Raw genomic sequence first — 16,855 nt, 5'->3', positions numbered from 1 at the left:
GTGGGAGAAAGCGTTTCCCAGAGGAACGAGGTGGCTGTTTAAGTGATGCAGTGGGAGTCCAAGCCAGCAGTGGCTCATTTGGACACGCTTACTCTGCTCTGACCTGAGTGGGCACCTTTCTTCTGAATGCCCACAGACCCAGAGGGGTGCAAGGTAACAACCCACCAGGGCCATAGAGGGTCCCTTTATAGTGTCCGGATTCAGTCTGGTTACAGCTTTTTCCTCTGACTCAAGGAGGATTTCTGTGCTGGGTGTTAGCAATCGTGGAAAGGGGATAATGATGAGAGAGACAGTTGGCTTGCGGAGATGGTATTTGGGTGGAATTCCTGTTTAAATCTCTGTTGTGGCTGGTGACTGCAAACCTTGCTTCCCCTTGGTTATTTGGTGATGACTGGAATCCCATGTTAGGTCCAGAGAGAAATATGCTCATTAGCCCCTGATGAGAAACTCTAGGACTTCAAGCTCTTTCTTTATGCCCAATGTCCATGAACTAGAGATATGGGGAGAAGAGATGAAAGAGGATTGGAATATTCTCTCCTCTGTATTGGGAAGGCTGTGACCAAGTCAGCTTCCTTTCTCTCATTAGACAGGTGATAGAAGAACACCTCACGGGAAATCAGAACCTAGTCAGCGCCTGCCCCTGACGATGGGGATGCTAAGGGAGTTGGGGGAGGGGGTGGGAAGGGTGGAGAGCCAAGAATCATCTTCAGCAGCCTTGGCGTGCTTTAGTCTAAGGCTACTTGTGAAGACTTGATGTAGACTCATTTTCTCCTCGCATCTACTGCAGAGTTAGACAAGTTGGGTCAGGACACAGGGTAGATTTGACCAGAACTTCGGGTCCTTAGGCAGAAGATCCAGGATGATCTCGTAGCATTTGATGCAAGTCCCAAGAAGATGTGGTTTTCCTTCCTACCTTCCTCAATGGCCCATTTGCCCTTCCTTCAGTTTAATGGTTTTCTTTCCTTATCTGGCAGAAAAAGCAGAAAGTCAGTTTTCCCTCAGTGCCCATGGCTCAGTAAGAGGCAAAAGGCAAAAAAAAAAAAAAAAAAAAAAAGGAAAAAAAATCCAAGATATTATGTGGCTTTTTCCCCAAATACGGGCAGCTATTCCATTCCATTTCCCGGGGGTAGCCACGGCTTCGTGGGAATTGTGCTTCTTCACCTGATTCCGCTCCTCACGCCCTTTGGTGTCTCCCTCCTCCTCCACCACGTCCCCACATTCTTCGCATCCCTTCAGGGGACTGTGTGGGCAAGACCGGTTGAGGAAAGATCATTTTTCTTGGATAAGGACTTTGCTGTGGCCCCCAAGGTGGCTTAAAGAGCCCAAACTCTCCTGCTCAGGTGCTCTTGCTGGGAATCCAGGGATTTTAGGAATCACCTGGATTCCTACCCATCCTCACATGTCAAAACTGGAGAGAAACCGTCATGTCCTCATCTTTCCTTCTCCCTTGTCCTGCTTTTGCTTCCCAAGGGAGCAGAACAAAAATAAGTAGTTAAGATGGTGGAAGAGAGTGGAAGTTTTGGAAATCTTTCACGCGGGAAGTTGTGCCAGGCACCAAGAGGTTAAACCCAGCAGTAACTCCTTCCTTTCTCCAGATCCTCCAGCTTTTCCCCCCTGCTCCCCAAGCCCGGACACCCAGAGACTTAGGGAGCTCAGACACGCATGCCTCCTCACTCTTCCTGCAGCTCCCTCCCCACTCGCATGGGAAATCATGAACATCAAGACGGATTGAATGCCCTTTGGACCACCCATTTCTTCCCACTGTTTTGCTTAACTTCAGTCCAAGTTCCCCCCCCCCAGAATCTCAGGAAGGAATCATCTTTGCTGACTAGGTGTTTAGCCCCACCCTGCTCTCCACCCACGACCCCAATTTTGCACGTCTTGTCCTCCTCTGCCCAGCCTCTCAGTGGTGTAGGGCTAGATGCAGGCGGCCGGCAGGGGCACCTCTCCATGGATCGGGTGACATGGGGAGAGGGAGAGCTGAGCCAGCAGCCCTCTCCCTGGGGCCTCTCCTGGGGATCTCCCTGATGAATCAGTTCTCTACTGGGCATGCTGACGTAGGAGGAAGAGCCAGCGGAGGGGGTCCCTGGGTCATAATTTTGCTGAAATCCGTTCTCATTTCTTACTTCCCCTTCTCTGGACTCATCAGGTTGAGAATGCAGCTCTGGTGAGGTTGCCGAGGGGTGGGTGAGGGTTACCAGGGGCCAGGCAGCGTGAGATGCCTCACCGCACGGCTTATCTCTTAGCCCCAGAACTCATCTTCCTCCCCAAATCCAGGAGAGGCAGGAGCCCTGGGGACCCTGGGGCTGGGAAATAATAGATTGTTTAGCTGTCATCAGATCTGCATTAACAGGCAACCTGGCCTCTCTCCCTCCTTCAGCTGAGGGAGCTACTGAAGGTGATGGCCTTGGACGTCGGGCCAAGGAAGCAACAACACGGGTGTGGGTGAGCTCAAAGGCATGACGGAAGAACAACACCCGAGGGGTTAAAATTCTTTCTCTGCTGCTTCCTGGCTCTCGCTAAACTCCAGCCCCCACTGCCTTTGCCTCTTAATGAGAGCAGCAATCTAGCTTCCTCCTCTTTATTTCTTCAATCAAGGCTCACAGCATCTACAGAATTGATTATCCCTTTCCTGGCTGGAGCCAGAGCCTCAGCTTGACCTGGCAAAATTCCCCTCCGCGTCGTGGAAGCACACGACCTGACCTGAAGCTCCTGGCTTCAGTGTGGCCACAACTTCTCTGTCTGAGCACATGTTGGTCCACCCACCCGGCCGTGCATTTAGAGCCAGTGGATCCCAGTGTCTGCCCAAGTCCCCAAGCCCACAGGCAGAGGATTACCAGAGGGTGGCAAAGATTCTTGCCTTATAATTCAAATTCAGCACCTACCCTGGGCTCCCTACCTCCAAGGCACCATGAAGTCCGAATAGCTCCCGTGTTCTCCTCTTCCTCCCTTGTCTTTCTTTACAGCCTTCCTCTTCCTCCCTACTTTCCCCCTTCTCCTTTTTCTTCCTTTGCTCTTACCCTCCTTCCCTCCCCTCAAATATGTTCCCTCTCCTGTATTTTCTTCCTTCCATCCTTTGCTTCCATTTAAGCTGCGTAGGGAAGTCTCCTCCTCTCTGCTCCCATCCTAAGCATAAACTGAATCTTGAGTCATCTTTTGAGCACCACGGTCTCATGCTACCTGGAGGCCGGGGCACGGCTGGAAGACCACTGGACGTGCTTTTTAGCCTGTTGTCTGAGATGCTGATTGGAGCCGGCATCTCTGCTCCTACTGAGTCAGGGTTGTCTGCCTGGAGGTGGCAGACAGCCAAGACTGGCCCCTCCTGGGAGCTATTAAGAGAGCATGACGGTCTGTCTGTCAGTCAACTCTACTGTATCAAGCGTCTGGTCCGTTCAAAATCCTGCACTCTGTGCTGCAAAAAGACAGGAAAGATGCCGACAGTCCTTGCTCAACACACTCGAGACACAGATCTAGAAACATCTAAATAAGTGGAAGCAGACTGCAGGTGCCCAGAGCCATCCTCTATCAGAACAGAATGGGGTTAAGAGGGTGAGCATACAAAGCATGTTCAGAGCCCAGAGAGAAGGTTTCCTTGGTTGGCGTCAAGGGCTTATGTCAAGAATAGCGAGAACCAAGGAGAGCTGGAAGGGGGACGGAGCCGGGAGGAGCCGATCCACAGAGATGTCTGTGCTACGCACGCTCACCATCCCACCCTCTGACCTACAGCCCCTCCCCCCATCATCCCTCCCCTGACCAGGCTAAACCCATCAACGTGGGACAGAGATCTGGTGCCGGGGTCCTTTCTGCCTTGCGGCCAAAAGCCCTTCTTGCTGAGGAAGCAACGTTACTGCCTGGCTCCCCGGCCTGCCTGTCCTCCTTCTCTTTCCTGTCTCAGCGAGGAGAGAACTTCGGGCTGCTCACCTGGAAAAGGGGGCCGAATGAAGGCTCACTGAGAGGAGGGCGTGGGTGTCTTCTGCTCACTCAGCAGCTGGTACGGAGCAGGCACTGGTGACGATCTGCTGTCCCCTGCCTCTCCGAGGGCCTGGACCAGCGTTCTTCCCTCCCTCTCATCCAAAAAGAGACCAGTCACCCCAGCCTCAGGAAAACCTGACGGCCTCCCTGCTGCTCAGCAGCCCGTGTGCCTCACTCCCCAGCCACCTCCTTCCTAGCGGAGCCCTTCCTGGGCCCACACAGGCAGCACCAGAGGCCTTTGCACAGGCATTTGGCGCGTCTTCCTCTTGGCCTGAAAGCCAGTGGGAGGAGCAGCAGTTGGTCCTGCTGATTCAGCAAATATCTATGCGGCCTGAGTTTCAAAGATCACTTATGAAAAACGGCAGATGGGGGTCAGGTCTGGTGGGGGGAGAGTGAATGAAAGGGAGGGTGACATGAAAAAGTGGGGAGAGCCAGGACAAGCAGCTAGACCCTGGTCTGGAAAGAGGCCTGGATCTTGGATTGAAATCCCACGTAAGGGGTTTCTTAGTAAGAGGTCCTGGGGATGCTTTCATTGCATCTGGCAGATCCCCAAATGCAAGGCCATCTGGCAGGATCTCCGAGGCTTGGGCCACTGCAGCGCCTTCCTCCTCTGCTTCTAAAGCACAAAGCGCGGGTTCCCACACGGGCTGCTAAGGGTTTTGTTTTCACGCAGGAATGGAGTGGTCCTCTCCATTTCAGGCAATGAGGGCATTAAGCAGCAGAAAGGGGCAGGAGTAGAGCGAGGGAGAACTTAGGCTGTTCAGGCCAAGAGGAACTTAAGGAAACCACAGAATCACAGAATTTTCAAGATCTAGGTGGTTCAGAACATGGGCTTTGGAGGTAGGCATACCTGGGTATGAATCCTGCTCTACCACCTACCAGCTGGGACACCTTACATTCATGGTGTACCTTCTTTGAGCTGTGGTTTTTTCATTTATCATATGAAGAACAATATCTACTTTAAAGGGATGTTTTAAACTTTTTTTTTTTTTTTTTTTTTTACTGTTTCAGGCACAAAGTAAGTGCTCAATATATTGTAACATTTCTATGGATAAAGAAACCAGGGCCCAAGGCTCATCCAGAGTTAGACCATAGCTATCGAGGAGAACACAGGTTCAGCATTCCTTCAGGAATTCTTCCAGGCCACCTATCTAGAGTGACCTTTCCTCAACCACTCCCCTACCTCTGGACAGCGTGCACCCAAGCTATTCCAGATATGTGAACGGGCGCTTGCCTTCAAATGCAGCTAGGCAGGATCACCGCCCCTTAGTGATCTATAACGAGGTCTCACAACTGTAGAGCTGGGAAATGCTTCCTTAAGCCCAACCTAAATTTCTTCGGTTGCATTTTCAGATTGTTTGCACTTCTCTTAAGGACACTGAAGGGATCTGAGTTACCACCCAACACCCCGTGGGGATGAGAATGACCTCATCCATTTTCTAAATGGGGAAACTACAGTCTCATCTAGTACGCAGACGTGACAAGGACAAAAGTGGAGAGTGGGGGACTGGAGTCTGAACCAGGAGATTGCCTCCCATTTGCTGGAATGAGAGCTAAATCCATGGCTCCAAATTCTTCCATCCCGGGAATGGAAAGGACAAGGTAGAACCGCACTTTGCAGGACTCCGAGGTCAGAAAGTGAGACAGAACAGCAGGGAGGGGCCGGGAAAAGGGGAGGCCTGACCCGACGTGGGGTTCTGGTGGAGGCTGGGGGGGAGGGTGGCTGGAAGAGGACTCTGATTTTCCTGGTCAAGCCCAGAGGGTAAAGGAGTTTCTTCTCGTAAGGGCTCTGTTAGATGAAATACCTTCTAGAAAACACAAAACAAACGGAAAAGAAAGGGTGGCAAGGTGGTCGTGGCTGTGTGTGTGTGTGTGTGTGTGTGTGTGTGTGTGTGTGTGTGTGTGTGTGTGTGTGTGTGTGTGTGTGTGTGCGTGCTGAGACACGGCGTGGGGCAAAGGCTGTCGTGCTGTTGCTGTTTGGAATATCCCATCTGGAGGGTTATGTAACTCTGTGATGTTAATGCCTGGGCTGTGCTGAGCGCTCCCTTTCCTTGCCAGCTGGGGCCCGGGCTCTGTGGACAGGGGGCCTGCAGGCCTGTCCAAGTCCAGAGATGTGCCCCCCTGCCCCACACCCTCACGCTGTACGGTGGCAGGTCATTTCCTCCGGGCCACAGCTGCAGGGGCTGGAGGGCCTTAGGAGCTGGACCAGGGTCCCCCAGCCCCTCTGGGGAGTCAGGGGAATGTCAGAGCTGGAAAGGTCCTGTTAGGTCATTTGGACCGAACTTCTCATTTGGCAAACGAGAAAACTATGGCCCAAGACAGAAGTGACTAGTGCTTCCAAACTGGTTAGTGGCCGAACTAGGTATAGAACTCAGCTTCTCTAAACTCTTCATCCAGTACTCTCGTCAATATAGTGGGGGAACAAGAGGACCAGTCAAGACTGCTCCGTGGGTGTGCGTGGCCAAACTTACCGCGAGTTATGGGGGCTTCAGGCATTCCACGGGGGTCTCGCTGCCTTCCAGAATATCTCGCCTATGCCAGCAATTCTACACGTAGAGATTCCTTTGGGTACTTCAAGGTTATCCCCCTTGTTAAAATGCAAATTCTCCTAGGACAGGAGAAAAACCAACACATTTATTAGATTTATTAGACATTATTAGACTATTAGACTGTTGCACTTCAGCATGAGAGAGTTCATCTGAGCAGTTTCTGAAGGGCGGGTTTGATAAGGGAGGAGGATGCCTGGCGGCCAGGGCAGCAGGCTTATAAGGCATTGAAGGGCTCATGGGGGACGCTGTTGACAGTCTAAACGGTCTTCACCTCCACTGTATTTTGCAGAGAATTAGCACTGCCTTGCCTGGGCCTGGTAAGCAAAGGGCAGGGACCCAGGGCACTCACTCCCACACTGGCTTGTCTTGAAAAAGTAATTATCTGGGCTGGAGAAGGAATACTTCCCCAAGGAGCTTCATGTGTAAAAGTCATAACGCAGGAATTTAAGGAGCATCCTGGTGCTTGGTAAGCACTTTTGATCCTTTCTAGGCTCTTAAAATAATTTTTTTTTTTTTTTTTTTTTTTTGTGGTACGCGGGCCTCTCACTGTTGTGGCCTCTCCCGCTGAGGAACACAGGCTCCGGACGCGCAGGCTCAGCGGCCATGGCTCATGGGCCCAGCCGCTCCGCGGCATGTGGGATCTTCCTGGACCGGGGCACGAACCCGTGTCCCCTGCATCGGCAGGCGGACTCTCAACCACTGCGCCACCAGGGAAGCCCTTAAAATAATTTTTTGGGTGGCAACATTTCACACAGCTCTATTGGGGTTTGTCATGGTGGGGATGAACAGCATGGGGGATGGAGGCCAACTCAACACCCAGTAGGTGTGTGATGAGTAATGCTGGAAGGAATAAACTCTCAGTGCGTAGGGCACAGGCAGGCCCATCCACGCTTGAGTGGAGGGAGCGGGTATGGAGTCAGGGCCGAAGAAGGTCTCAGCTGGAGGGAGTCCCACCAGGGGGTGGGCTGTGCTCTGGCCCACGAGCACAGTTTCTGCAGCTGAGCACCTGGGAAATGCTGGATCAGAGGCTTAGCTCTTAAGGCCATCTGGGGAGTGAGGGGGACCTGGGTGCCCATTGCAGCTAACAGATCCCACCTCAATTCTACCGGTGAGCATGGAGAGCCCTCCTCCCGCTCTGCCCCCAGCCTCTGCCCAGTCCAGTCTTTACCCTGGGGAGCGGCATTAAGAATGAAGCATGAGGGACCTCCCTGGCGGTCCAGTGGTTAAGACTCCGCACTTCCACTGCAGGAGGTGCAGGTTAGATCCCTGGCTGGGGAACGAAGATCCCGCCACGGCCAAACAAAAGAATGAAGCATGAGAAAGCCCTTGGAGTGTTTCACCTCAGACACCCACACACACGGCCTGTCAGCAGGTTGAACCAGAAATGGAAAATGGACCTATGAGGATGGGAGGGAGAGGAAGCCGGAATCACGGCCATGTCTCCAGGTAGAAAGAGACAAAGGAGAGCTGGATTCTGGGGTCCCACTCTGGCCTGGGAGAAGCAACAGGAAGCAGCAGCAGGCTCCAGGCCTCTCCTCTTTCTCTGCCAGGCAGTGGCGTCAGCTCTGGTCAGGGAGACGTTAGGACCCTGCCGGGAGGCGACTACATGTGAGTCCAGCGTGGCTGCGTTTGTGGGACTGAGGGGGTGCGTCTGAGTGTGGGTGAGCGTTTTCCTGACTTGGGCTGGGGGACAGGGGTGAGGATCCCACCACACAGCACAGGCCTTCTCCCTGTCTCCCCACCCCCGGGGCTCATCTCCCTGTCAGGACTCTGGGTTCCTTCTCCTTTTCTCTGCGTGCTTGTTTCTCTCTTCTGGCCAGCCAGTTCCTCCCGTCTGTAAAGTGGGGCGAGTCTACAGTGCCCCCATGCCCCATTTTCTACCCCTCACTCTGCCTCGAGCGTGAAGGAGACCTGGCCTCTGGAGACTGTGAGCTCCTGGGAAAAAGGCTGCCCGGACGGTGGGCGGCGTAGGGGCGAGACATCTGGGGGTCTGGTGACGCATTTTGTTTGGAAGGTCAGGTACCAGCAGCAGCAAGATGCATGCCTAGCTGCAGCGTGATCTTCCCTGCACCCGACTTGGCCTAGCTGTGGCCAGGGACTGGCGCCCATGACCTCTCTGGGCTGGACAAGTCAGGTCAAACCAGCTGTCCCCCTGCCTCCAGTCAGGAATGCACTCCCCATCCCAGCAGAGAGGCAAGGGAATTCCACCATTTCTTCTGTGATAAATGATTCCAAACGACCACAATTTTCATTCAACACATCAATCCAACACAATGATTATTTAAAACAGCAACAGCAACAGAACTCTGCAGAGCAGTTGGGAATCTCTTGCCTATGTCTAGTTTCAGCGTTTCCAGTGCACAGTCTGGTCTTTACAGACGGAGATGCCCTGGTGCTTCCAAACCGGCTGGTTGGGCATCTTGGACATTCCTGGAGCTACTCAACTCATAAGAGCCCGTGGGTGAGGGCCAAAGGGAATTCCAGAGGCAGGTGAAGGCACCGTGCTGCACAGCACTGGATCGGGGTGGGGAGGGAGCCCAGAAGCTAGACTGAGGCCAGAAGCCAGGACTCCCGAGCTCCGATTGCTGTGCCCACCCTCACAGACCCCAAGTGTGAGCTTGCAGCAAACCGCTCCCCCGTCCCTGGACCTCGGTGTCCCCTCTGCCCAAAGGGGACAATCAGTCTTTGCCCGCCTTTGGGCCCCTCTCTGTCCTCAGTTCACTGAGTCTGTGGCAAAGCAGGGCTGTTCAGAGGCTGCTGCAGCAGAAAGCACTTACCTTAGATGGGCAAAGTGACTTCCAAATGGTAAGAGCCTTAGGAAGGGAGCTCAGAATCCACTCTCCATTTCGAGAAAACAAAGGAGACAGACCCTGGGGCCGGGTGTAGGGCGGCCAGGCCCCGCAGGTCGGGGAGGGCGGGGTGAATTCTGCGGGGGCTTCCCGCTCCAGCCCCCCAGGAATTTCCACGGGGCCCCCTCTGGACATTGGCGCATCAACAGCTGGAGGGGAGCGCAAAGGATGCAGCCCCCTCCTCCCCCCGACTCGCCGGGAGCCTGGGGAAGCCCTTCCGCGGGCGGCGCATCCCATGGGCTCCGCGGGGGCGGACCCAACGAGCCGGGCTCGCGGCTGCGTGGGCGGCCTGGCGAGCGGCGGGCGGGCGGGCGGCGCGGGATTTACCCGCCCACGCGCCCCTCGGCGCTTCCCAGCGGGGGCGGCAGAGTGAGACCCACCCCCGCGCCCGGAAGCCGCGCGCCCGGCGCCCATCCCGGCGTGGCGGCTGCTGAGTCACGCGCCCGGGAAGCGCGGCCGCTGCCCCCCCATCCCCCACTGCGCGCCCGGGCCCCGTGGGAGTGGGGAGGGGCGCGTCTCGCGGGTCCGCTGCTCCCCTCCCCCCACCCCCGCGGCCCTCCCCCCTAGCCTGGCGAGCCGCCCGCCCACGTAGCCTGGGAGCATCCCAGCCGCGTGCCTCCCGGGGGAGGAGCTTCCGGGCTGCGACCCCGCCCCACACCCGACAGGCCGGGCCGCTGCCCGAGGGTGCGGGCGCTGCGGGCGGGACGTGCGCTCCTGTCCCGGCCTCCGTGGATGGCTGGGGGGAGGGCCATCGCCTTGCTGGGGGAAGCCGCGGGGGCGGCTGAGAGGTTCGGGATCAGGGTGGTGTCACGGAGGTCCAGTTCCACCTCCCTAGCCTTCCTTGTACCCGAGTCACCTTGGCCAGAGAATCCCAGCTCCGTCTTAGCCCACCATATCTATATTTGTATTTTGTACAAGTACAAATCTTCGAGTTCTGGCCCAGCCTGTGATAACCATAGTAGCTCAGAAGGTGACCTGGGGTTTGAACCCTGATTCGGTCGTGTACTAACTGTGATCCTCAGCAGTGACAGCCTTGGCTTCCTTGTCTGTAAACTGGCGGTAGGATTAGTGATAACCTCCCAGGACCGCTGTGAAAATTCAGAGTTGATGCCAATACAGCACTGAGCAAACCAGGCGCAGTGGGAACTCGAAGGACAGCAGTTATTTGGGGACCCCTCTGGCAGGAACTGGGCCAGAAAGTGATTTTTGAAGGTGGAGGCTTCCCGAGGGCTCCAAACAGGGCTCCTCCTTCCCTCCCTGACAGCCTCTCAAATATTTGAAGACAGTCATTCCCCCTCCCTGGCCTCCTGGACCGCTCCCTCCAGCCGCCTCCTTTTCTTTCTCCTTTTCTTTCCGGTGAGCACACTGACGCCTACACTTTCTGCTCCACGTGGGTCTGGGGGTGTCTCTGCCCACCTGGTCACTGGCTTCTAGCTCCCAGAACACAGCACCTGGAGACAGCCCTGTGGCCCGGGAGGTGTGGCCCAGCCAGCGTGGGGGCAAGGAGAGTCCCTACCTCCCCTCCCCTCCCCTCCCCTCCCCCTCCCTTCCCCTCCCCTCCCCTCCCCCCCTCCCCCTCCCCTCCCCTCCCCTCCCCTCCCCCTCCCCTCCCCTCCCCTCCCCCTCCCCCTCCCCTCCCCCCTCCCCCTCCCCTGCCCCTCCCACCAGCATTGCAGGTTCTGGACCCTGCCTGGCTCTGGATGGCACCTAGGAACCGACTGGCTTTCTCGACCCCGGGCCACACAGATGGGACCTGGCAAACGAGGTCAATGAAAGTCCCTGGGCTCTTTCTGCTGTCTTCCGCTTCTGGCCACCTGTACTTCTGCAAGTGGCTTTCATTTTAACACCCAAAGAGCTGAACTTTTCACATGGCTCCGTTGGTTTTCATTTTGTTAATCCGGTTGTGTTCTTTTTAAAAGTTAATTTACTCTTTTCAAACAGGTAATACTTCGACATAGTCCAAATTTTGAAAGATGCAAGTGTTTTCAGTGAAAAGTGTCTCCCTGCCCTTGTTTCCCATCCACTCACCCACAACCCTACCCCCATCCGCTGTCCCCAGCAACTACTGTTAGAAATTTCTTGGGCATCCTTCCAGGGGTAGTCTATGTATATTCAAGCAAATATACATATATATATATACTTGTTTAGATATGTGTATGTTCCTTTTTACACAAATGGTAGTATACTATATGCCACTCTGCATCGTGTTTCCCCCCCCCCAATAATAATCTATCCTGGTGATCCTTCCATATTCAGTATAAAAAGAGCTGTCTCATTCCTTTCAATAGCTGTAAAGTATTCCATTGTGTGGCTGTCCTTTCTTCTCTTCTGCTGAGCGTGTAGAAGGCAAGCTCTGGGTAGCCTGCCTCTGTGTAATCATTTGGGGTGGGCTTTTCTGAGGGTGGGGTGGGTGGTGGATGGGTAGGCAGACATTACCCAGGGGCTCCATTTGAACTTGGCCCTCCAGCTCCATTGGCGCGGACCTGCTGCTGGAGCCCCCTACAGACATTGGTAAATCGTGGTAGAAGTAAGGTTAAGGGAGCGGGCTTCCCTGCCTGAAAACGCCTCACCACCCTTCCAACTTGGAAGAGTTGTCTGCGGTCCTCAGGGCTGGGGGAGCTCCAGGATATTATAATCTGGTTCAAAATGAGCTGAAAGTGAGTCCGACAGCCCCACCTCCTTCAGGAAGTCTTCCTTAACTGATCTAATAAACAGAGTTTCTCATCGCCTCTTCCCCTACTTCCCACCCCGGGCTGAGCACACTCCAGTTCTTGCTAATGATGAAGTTACTTCTTCATTCCTGTGGCTTAAAAGTGCTTGTTTTCTTCTCTCCATAAGCATATGCTTACGGCATCTGTATTCTTTCTTTCACTTAACAAATATTTATCGATTATCTGCTGTGTGCAGTTACTGTGCCAGGTACCAGGGTACAGCAGTGAGCAAAAATCCCCACATCCCTTCAGGAAGCTTATAGACAAAAAATAAACTAGATTAAGAATGAAAACAGAGTACGTCTGATGGGATAAGTGCTCTGAGGAGAAATAAAACAGAGCAAGGGGGCCTGGGAATAAAGGGATTTGCAATTTCAGACAGGGTGCCCTGGGCAGGCCTCCTGGAGAGCTAAGAGAGCACCTGAGAGATGCCCTGGAGGAGGGGTTCTGTGCCAGCTGGGGGAGGACCTTTCCTGGCGAGGCGGGCGCAGCACAGAGGTGAGTGAGGGAGCCTGTCTAGTTGTTCAGGTAAGACAGGGGCAGAGCGAGCGCAGGGAGAGTGGTCTGAGGTGAGTCAGAGACTTTGGTGGGGTGGAGGGAGGCTGGGAGCGTGCAGGGCTGCAGCAGATCCTGTAAGAGGTTCTCACCTGGTATTTCCAAATCCACCGGGCAGTGTTTGGAAGCGCGTGGGGACGTTTTAGCTGTCGCAGTGGCTGGCAGGGTTAAGGGGGGCGAAGCATTGCTCTGCTGGCATTTAGTGGGCAAAGGCCACAGCGAACGCCCTCTAGTGCTCAGGACCATTCCCACAAGGAAGAGTCTTCCTGCCCCAATGCCAGCGTTTCTTGTTGAGAAGCACTGATAGGGCCTTGGAACCTATGGTGAAGAGTTTGGCTTCCACATTAAGAAAAACTGGAAGCCAGTGGACGGTTTTAAGCAGAGAATGCTTCAAAGGGACCTCGGCTGCTGGGTTGAGAATAGACTTGAGGAAGAAGAAAGCCAGCCGGCAGCAGGGAGATAAGGTAGGAAGTGGTTGCGGAGTCCAGGTACGAGACGGAAGTAGCTTGGACGAGAGGCCGTGGTAGCAAGTGGGGATAAGCAGTGAAACCAGCAGGACTTCCTGCGGGGTTAATGTGGGTATGAGAGGAACAGGAGTAGAGGATGAGTCCAAGAGTTTGCACTGAAGTTACTGGAAGGATGAGACGGGGACATCTGAGGGGGTAGCGTTTTAGCCACGCTAAGTTGGGGATGCCTGTTGTGAGATGCGCACTGGAGAGGGCTGGCAGGTCTTTGGATGGACTGGAGATAAAAATTTGGGAGGGCTTTTAAACCCTCAAGGCTGGATGACACCACCAATGAGTGAGGAGAGAAGACCACAGAGGGCTGGTACGGAGCCTTGGAGCACGCCGGTGTCAAGAGGTGGGGATGGGAGCAGAGAAAGAGTGTCCAGAGGGAGCAGCAGGCAGCTGGAGAACCACGTGGTGTCCCAGCGAAGAGGGGTCTCAGTGAGGACGGTGCAGCAGTCACCTCCTGGAGAGGGTGAGCAGGGAGGAGAGTCCATCGTGCAGCACGGAGGTCATCGGTGACCCTGAAAAGCACAGCTTGGGTAGAGCAAGGGGCAGGGTGGAAGCTTGATTGGTGTGGGTTTAAGAGAGAAGGGAAAAGAGATTTAGACAAATCAACCCCGGGTAAAGTGTGGACCTTGACTAGGTCCTAATTCAAGTGAAGCAACTGTAAAAAGACATGTTTAAGGCCATCGGGGAAATTTGAACACAGATATTGGAAGTATTGTTACTTCAGTTAGCTATAATAATGATACTGTGATATCTTTTCAAAGTTCTTACCTGTTTAGAGATACATTCTGGGTGAAATGGTAGTATTTCTGGGGTACACTTTAAAATACTCCAGCAAAAAAGATGGGGGTAGAAGACTGGCAAAAATGTATGTTTGAAATTTCTGTAAAAGGAAGTTTAGAAGGTGACAGAATGGGAGGGGCTGCAGAAAGTGAGTATAGAAAACTCTTCGGTGAATTTTGCTAGAATGAAGAGTAAAGAAATGGGGTGGTTCCTGGAGGGGGAAGAGGGTTCAAGACAGAAGATTGTTCTTGAAGGTGGGAGCAACGGTGGCATGTTTGTCTCAGCCAACTGCGGGGACTGGCCGTCCACAGGAAAGGCCCCACACTGGACGCTGCAGGGAGACTAAGGAACACGGCCTCACTGCCTGGAGGAAAGTAATACTAATTTAATGAAAGCTAATTTTTTATCTTGCACTCACTGTGGCCTGGGCATTGTGTTATGTGCCTGACAAACTTTATCTCAATATGTCTCAATAACTTCTTTTTTTTTTTAAATTTTATTGGAGTATAGTTGCTTTACAATGTTGTGTTAGTTTCTGCTGTACAGCAAAGTGAAACAGTTCTACGTATACATATATCCCCTCTTTTTTGGATTTCCTTCCCATTTAGGTCACCACAGAGCACTGAGTGGAGTTCCCTGTGCTCTCCAGTAGGTTCTCATTAGTTATCTGTTTTATACATAGTATCAATAGATATATGTCAATCCCAATCTCCCAGTTCATCCCACCCTGCCCCTTTCTCCCCTTGGTATCCATGTGTTTGTTCTCTATGTCTGTGTCTCTATTTCTGCTTTGTAAATAAGATCGTCTATACCAATTTTTCAGATTCCACATACACGTGTTAATATACGATATTTGTTTTTCTCTTTCTGACTTACTTCACTCTGTATGACACTCTGTCTCAATAACTTCTACACCTGGGGAGTGAGGCACAAGAGGGTCAGGAACTGCCGCCTCCCTCCACCTCGTTCAAGCAACCACCGTGAGGCAGCGTCCAGATTCAAACCCAGGGGTGTGATTCTGGGGTCATTGCTCTCAGCCTCTCTCCTCCTGCAGACGATTGCAGGAACGATTGCAGGAACATGCATTCAAACGGCCTCTGCCCTGGAGACTGTCATTCAGGAGGAGGTTAGGGGAAGGAGGGCAGCCAAGTCTACTCTAAAGGAAGCTCTCAGGATTCCGATGCAGCTCCCCACTCAAGAGCCATCCGAATAGATCAGCCTGAATCGGCCAGCTGGGGGCTGGGGAAATAATGAAAATGTGTCGAGATGATGAGCTGAGTCCTATCTGTACATCCATTTAACAAGTAGCTATTGAGCACCTACTGCATGTCAGGCTCTGCTGTAGGTGCTGGGGAGTCACAGCGAACGAGTCAAAGACTCGGCCATCATGGAGCTCACATTCGAGAGAAGAAGACAGATGGTAAACCAGAAAAGTGACTCCGGGATATATACACTCATGAGGACTCTAAGGAAGAATAAGGGGCTGACTGGGAGGAGGGAGCTTGATAGGCAAGACCTCACTTAGGCGGTGACATCTGAGCAGAAAAATAAAGTGAAGGACAGAGTCGTGGGAAGACCTGAGGGAAAAACATTCTGTGCAAATGCCCTGGGGCTGGAAGAAACACGTGTTCAAAGAACAGGAGGGAAAGGTGGAGGGAGAGAAAGAGAGAGAGAGAGAGGGTTGGAGGGGTCCTCCAGAGGGGTTTGTGGGGTGGAAGTTGTTTGGGTGGCGGTTTTGAGCAGGGAGCAACGTGATCCACCCCTGCAGGAAAGTCAGGGGGCTCAAGGGGCAGAAAAGGGAGAGCAGCTTGCAGAGAGAGCCCCGCAGTGCAGCCCGCAACCCGCAATCTTCACTCATTTATTCAGTCTTTCTTTCAACATCCACGTACTAATTTCTGCCATGCGCTAGGCATTTATGTACGTCTTCTAATCTCGTTTTCTCCGTACAATCCTAATGGGAAGGTATTATTATCCCCATTTCACAGATGTGATAAGTGAGGTCCAGAAAGGTGAAGGTGACCCACCGAGGTCACACAGCTACAGTGGTGTCTTCAAGATTCACACACAAGCTTTAGCCTCGTACACCCTGACGTAGCTATCCCTGCCCTAGGGGAGTCCCCTGCGTTGGGGACGTGCCTCCCAAGTCAAGGCCTGATTGGGAACTTGGCTCAGTGCTCAGGGACCCAGAGGCTGGTGGCTCCACGTGACACACCCATGCGACAGTTGTTCGTGCTGCTGAGCTTAGCCTTTGGCCCACTCACCTCTGTCTTGCCGTGAGGACTGGGCTAGAGGACAGGCAGAGTGTCACCCACGTGTAGCCATGGATGGATGATTTGCAAGTCCCCATAGGACATCGTATCCCTCCATGGCCCACGTGGTCAGGAGGGTTCAAGGAGGGTTCACATAAGGGATGAAACATTCCTGGTCTCAGTCCTCTGTGTGTGTGTGTGTGTGTGTGTGTGTGTCTGTGCACGTGCGTGCATGTGCGTGCGCGCATCTGCACCCGCAGGGTTGCATGTGAAAATATGTATATGTGCGTGTGTGTGTCTACACAACGAAGAGTGAGTGCATGTGCCTCCGTCACATGTGTGTGCAGGATTGTGCGTGCATAGGTTTGGGGTGTCCACAGCCACACCAGTGGGGAGGCAGGGATCGAATGCTGCTGTTCCCAAACCTACAGCTTGCGGGCTCTTCGGGAAGCGAGCTACCCCTGCAGTTGGAGAAGGGGCCTTGTGGACTCCGCCCCAGAGCACCCGTGGCTTCCTGGCTGCTCCGTGGGGCGCACTCGTAGGATGAGAGGAACTTGGCTTACTGTCCACCCCTAAACAGCTGTGTGACCTTGGGAAAACCAGACCACTTCTCTGTTCCTTACCTGCAAATGGGAATAACTAGATCTGACCCATATACAAAGATTAAAAGAT

General features: G+C 53.5%; 1 long non-coding RNA gene across 1 annotated transcript; it reads right to left on the bottom strand.

The window, feature by feature from the left end:
- Positions 1 to 826: 826 nt before the first annotated feature.
- Positions 827 to 9,484, bottom strand: LOC309830151. The gene is made up of 3 exons (XR_014297456.1): positions 9,299 to 9,484; positions 6,444 to 6,580; positions 827 to 967 (listed from the first exon to the last, which is right to left on the bottom strand). It is a non-coding gene; the product is annotated as an uncharacterized lncRNA (long non-coding RNA).
- Between the last annotated feature and the right edge of the window lie 7,371 nt (positions 9,485 to 16,855).

This window comes from Grampus griseus (genome assembly GCF_964374135.1).
Source record: "Grampus griseus genome assembly, chromosome: 11".
Lineage (NCBI taxonomy): Eukaryota > Metazoa > Chordata > Mammalia > Artiodactyla > Delphinidae > Grampus > Grampus griseus.
This window is presented reverse-complemented; position numbering and strand designations above follow the sequence as displayed.